The following is a 4,525-nucleotide window of genomic DNA, read 5'->3' as shown; positions in this document are numbered from 1 at the left end:
AATCTTCCCACCTCTATCTGGGCGCTTTCCAAGTATACTTGCTCCTGCTGGGATTTCTGAATAGTTTACTCACTATTACTATCGGAAATTATTGCGGAATTCAATTAGACTTTCTCCTCTCCCATTCCTACTACCAACCCGTAAATCTTTCTTCTGTTCCTTTCCCTAGTACCGCGTTCCAGTCCCCGCTGTTATTAGATTATCATCACCGTTCACAGAATGAGCTACACGTTCAGCATCCTCATACACTCTCTCAACCTGTTAACTTTCTGCTTTCGACGTCGACGTTTATACCCTAACTATTGTGCTAGGCGTTGGTTTTCTGTCGATTCTGATTAGAACAACCCTAATACTTACCTATTCACAATAACTCAGTATAGACTGTCGAAGAAGTGGTAATAACGCTCTAATAGTCTAGTCTCTTACCCCGAAAGATGTATAAAACGGGCAATGTATGTTTTGCTTTTCACCAAATCACTTTTGCCTAACGATGATCATCCGTTCTTAAATGAGTCTCAAGAATGCATCCACAAATGACACCCAGTCATAAGCAGCAATTTTAATTAATTAATTAAAACTGCAACCGATGAAATCCGCTACTAAGTGGCTCAACTTGAGATTCTGCCAAATTTTTAAAACTTTAGAGAAGAAAAAAAGTACGTATACGTCTAAATTTAGGTGCTTTAATAAACACGAAAAGCTTTAAGAAAAATTTGATGTATAAATAAAAATGGTTGCACTTGATCGAAGGACGCTACACTATATAAAATACACCTCTGTACATTATATCAAAAGACACTCTTGTAATATACTAAGGTCATTTGCGACTAAAGACGGTTCTCTGTTGACACTCATACACCACTGGCCATTAAAATTGCTACACCAAGAAGAAATGCAGATGATAAACGGGTATTCATTGGACAAATACACTCCTGGAAATTGAAATAAGAACACCGTGAATTCATTGCCCCAGGAAGGGGAAACTATATTGACACATTCCTGGGGTCAGATACATCACATGATCACACTGACAGAACCACAGGCACATAGACACAGGCAACAGAGCATGCACAATGTCGGCACTAGTACAGTGTATATCCACCTTTCGCAGCAATGCAGGCTGCTATTCTCCCATGGAGACGATCGTAGAGATGCTGGATGTAGTCCTGTGGAACGGCTTGCCATGCCATTTCCACCTGGCGCTTCAGTTGGACCAGCGTTCGTGATGGACGTGCAGACCGCGTGAGACGACGCATCATCCAGTCCCAAACATGCTCAATGGGGGACAGATCCGGAGATCTTGCTGGCCAGGGTAGTTGACTTACACCTTCTAGAGCACGTTGGGTGGCACGAGATACATGCGGACGTGCATTGTCCTGTTGGAACAGCAAGTTCCCTTGCCGGTCTAGGAATGTTAGAACGATGGGTTCGATGACGGTTTGGATGTACCGTGCACTATTCAGTGTCCCCTCGACCACTGGAGGCGGGCTGCACGATGTTGGGGCGTGAGCGGAAGACGGCCTAACGGTGTGCGGGACCGTAGCCCAGCTTCATGGAGACGGTTGCGAATGGTCCTCGCCGATACCCCAGGAGCAACAGTGTCCCTAATTTGCTGGGAAGTGGCGGTGCGGTCCCCTACGGCACTGCGTAGGATCCTACGGTCTTGGCGTGCATCCGTGCGTCGCTGCGGTCCGGTCCCAGGTCGACGGGCACGTGCACCTTCCGCCGACCACTGGCGACAACATCGATGTACTGTGGAGACCTCACGCCCCACGTGTTGAGCAATTCGGCGGTACGTCCACCCGGCCTCCCGCATGCCCACTATACGCCCTCGCTCAAAGTCCGTCAACTGCACATACGGTTCACGTCCGCGCTGTCGCGGCATGCTACCAGTGTTAAAGACTGCGATGGAGCCCCGTATGCCACGGCAAACTGGCTGACACTGACGGCGGCGGTGCACAAATGCTGCGCAGCTAGCGCCATTCGACGGCCGACACCGCGGTTCCTGGTGTGTCCGCTGTGCCGTGCGTGTGTTCATTGCTTGTACAGCCCTCTCGCAGTGTCCGGAGCAAGTATGGTGGGTCTGACACACCGGTGTCAATGTGTTCTTTTTTCCATTTCCAGGAGTGTATATCAACTAGAACTGACATGTGATTACATTTTCACGCAGTTTGGGTGCATAGATCCTGAGAAATCAGTACCCAAAACAACCACCTCTGTCCGTAATAACGGCCTTGATACGCCTGGGCATTGAGTCAAACAGAGCTTGGATGGCGTGTACAGGTACAGCTGCCCGTGCAGCTTCAACACGATACCACAGTTCAACAAGAGTAGTGACTGGCGTATTGTGACGAGCCAGTTGCTCGGCCACCATTGACCAGACGTTTTCAGTTGGTGAGGGATCTGGAGAATGTGCTGGCCAGGGCAGCAGTCGAACATTTTCTGTATCCAGAAAGGCCCGTACAGGACCTGCAACATGCGGTCGTGCACTATCCTGCTGAAATGTAGGGTTTCGCAGGGCTCGAATGAAGGGTAGAACCACGGGTCGTAACACATCTGAAATGTAGCGTCCACTGTTCAAAGTGCCGTCAATGCGAACAAGAGGTGACCGAGACGTGTAACCAATGGCACCCCATACCATCACGCCGTGTGATACGCCAGTATGGCGATGACGAATACACGCTTCCAATGTGCGTTCACCGCGATGTCGCCAAACACGGATGCAACCATCATGATGCTGTAAACAGAACCTGGATTCATCCGAAAAAATGACGCTTTGCCATTCGTGCACCCAGGTTCGTCGTTGAGCACTCCATCCCAGGCGCTTCTGCCTGTGATGCAGCGTCAAGGGTAACCGCAGCCATGGTCTCCGAGCTTGATAGACCATGCTGCTGCAAACGTCGTCGAACTGTTCGTGCAGATGGTTGTTGTCTTGCAAACGTCCCCATCTGTTGACTCAGGGATCGAGACGTGGCTGCAAGATCCGTTACAGCCATGCGGATAAGATGCCTGTCATCTCGACTGCTAGAGATACGAGGCCGTTGGGATCCAGCACGGCGTTCCGTATTACCCTCCTGAACCCACCGATTCCATATTCTGCTAACAGTCATTGGATCTCGACCAACGCGAGCAGCAATGTCGCGATATGATAAATCGCAATTGCGATAAGTTGCAATCCGACCTTTATCAAAGTCGGCAACGTGATGGTGCGCATTTCTCCTCCTTACACGAGGCATCACAACGTTTCACCAGGCAACGCCGGTCAACTGCTGTTTGTGTATGAGAAATCGGTTGGAAACTTTCCTCATGTCAGCACGTTGTAGGTGTCGCCACCGGCGCCAACTTTGTGTAAATGCTCTGAAAAGCTAATAATTTGCATATCACAACATCTTCTTCCTGTCGGTTAAATTTCGCGTCTGTAGCACGTCATCTTCGTGGTGTAGCAATTTTAATGGCCAGTAGTGTAATAATTCGGACGTGATAATTCAGTGGTATGCCCGGATCATAAGGGCTGGATCCTGAAAGTGGAAACATTTTTTCCTCGTTGTATAACATTCGTCATGGTAACATTGCTAGTATGCTGTATTTTCCATCAGCACGTTTGGGGTGGGGAGTGTCTTAACGCCTTGGAAGCGTTCCGTTCGGAAACGACTAACTTTTTAAGAATTTCCTGACGAACTAAATATTACCTAGGCTTTCAGGCATTGCTGCGGCTGATGGAACTAAAAAACTGCTGTGTCACTACCCAGCACTTATTCATTCCACGTCGTCTTTCAGATGTCTCTTCCGCAGCCGCAGTTTTGTAAGCAGTATGGGATTACGGTGACTGCTGTTGTTGAGGTCTTCCACTGACGCTCTTAGCGATAGACGTAAGGCCTCAGTAATATGTGTCACATTGTTTACGCTGCACCAAAACTCACATGACTCGTCCACGGGGAATTTAAGACTACTGTCATCAACAGGCTGCTGCTGTTCGTTTTCAAAGACTTCAAAGACAATAAAAAATGTCCTTTTCAAGATACAGATCGCTGGAGAAATTGCTACCTTTCGTTATAAATGGTCGAAGCTTTAGACAGGTTATCGCTTTAAAGACGATTTCTCACCGTATCGAGATTGTCCTACATCAGGTATGTTCAGGAGACCGCTTGGCGAGCTCGAGCGATCGAACTTGCTCACCACTTCAACGCGGGAAAGGTATATTCTACAAAACTATATCAGTGCTGCTCCGAGGTACTGGAGTACCTCAACAAAAAACAAAATTTTTATTCATATTTCATTTAATTATGTAATTACATTCTTGAAAATCTCATGTGAAGAATAAAAAGAAAATATTACTTAATATTTGCAGTTTGCACATGCTTTTCTTTGAGTTTCGAGGCATATAGTGTACTGAGTTCGTTTTTTTTTCTGTTTCCTGTATTGACCATGCAGATTCAACATCTTCCGACCAAAAGTCCACTATTAAACGATGCTTTTGATGGTACGTCAATTTTCAGAATATTCTTTATCAGTGAACAATCTTCAA

The sequence above is a fragment of the Schistocerca americana genome, chromosome 6 (assembly GCF_021461395.2).
Source record: "Schistocerca americana isolate TAMUIC-IGC-003095 chromosome 6, iqSchAmer2.1, whole genome shotgun sequence".
Lineage (NCBI taxonomy): Eukaryota > Metazoa > Arthropoda > Insecta > Orthoptera > Acrididae > Schistocerca > Schistocerca americana.
The sequence above is the reverse complement of the archived record's forward strand: the minus strand, read 5'-3'. Positions refer to the sequence as shown.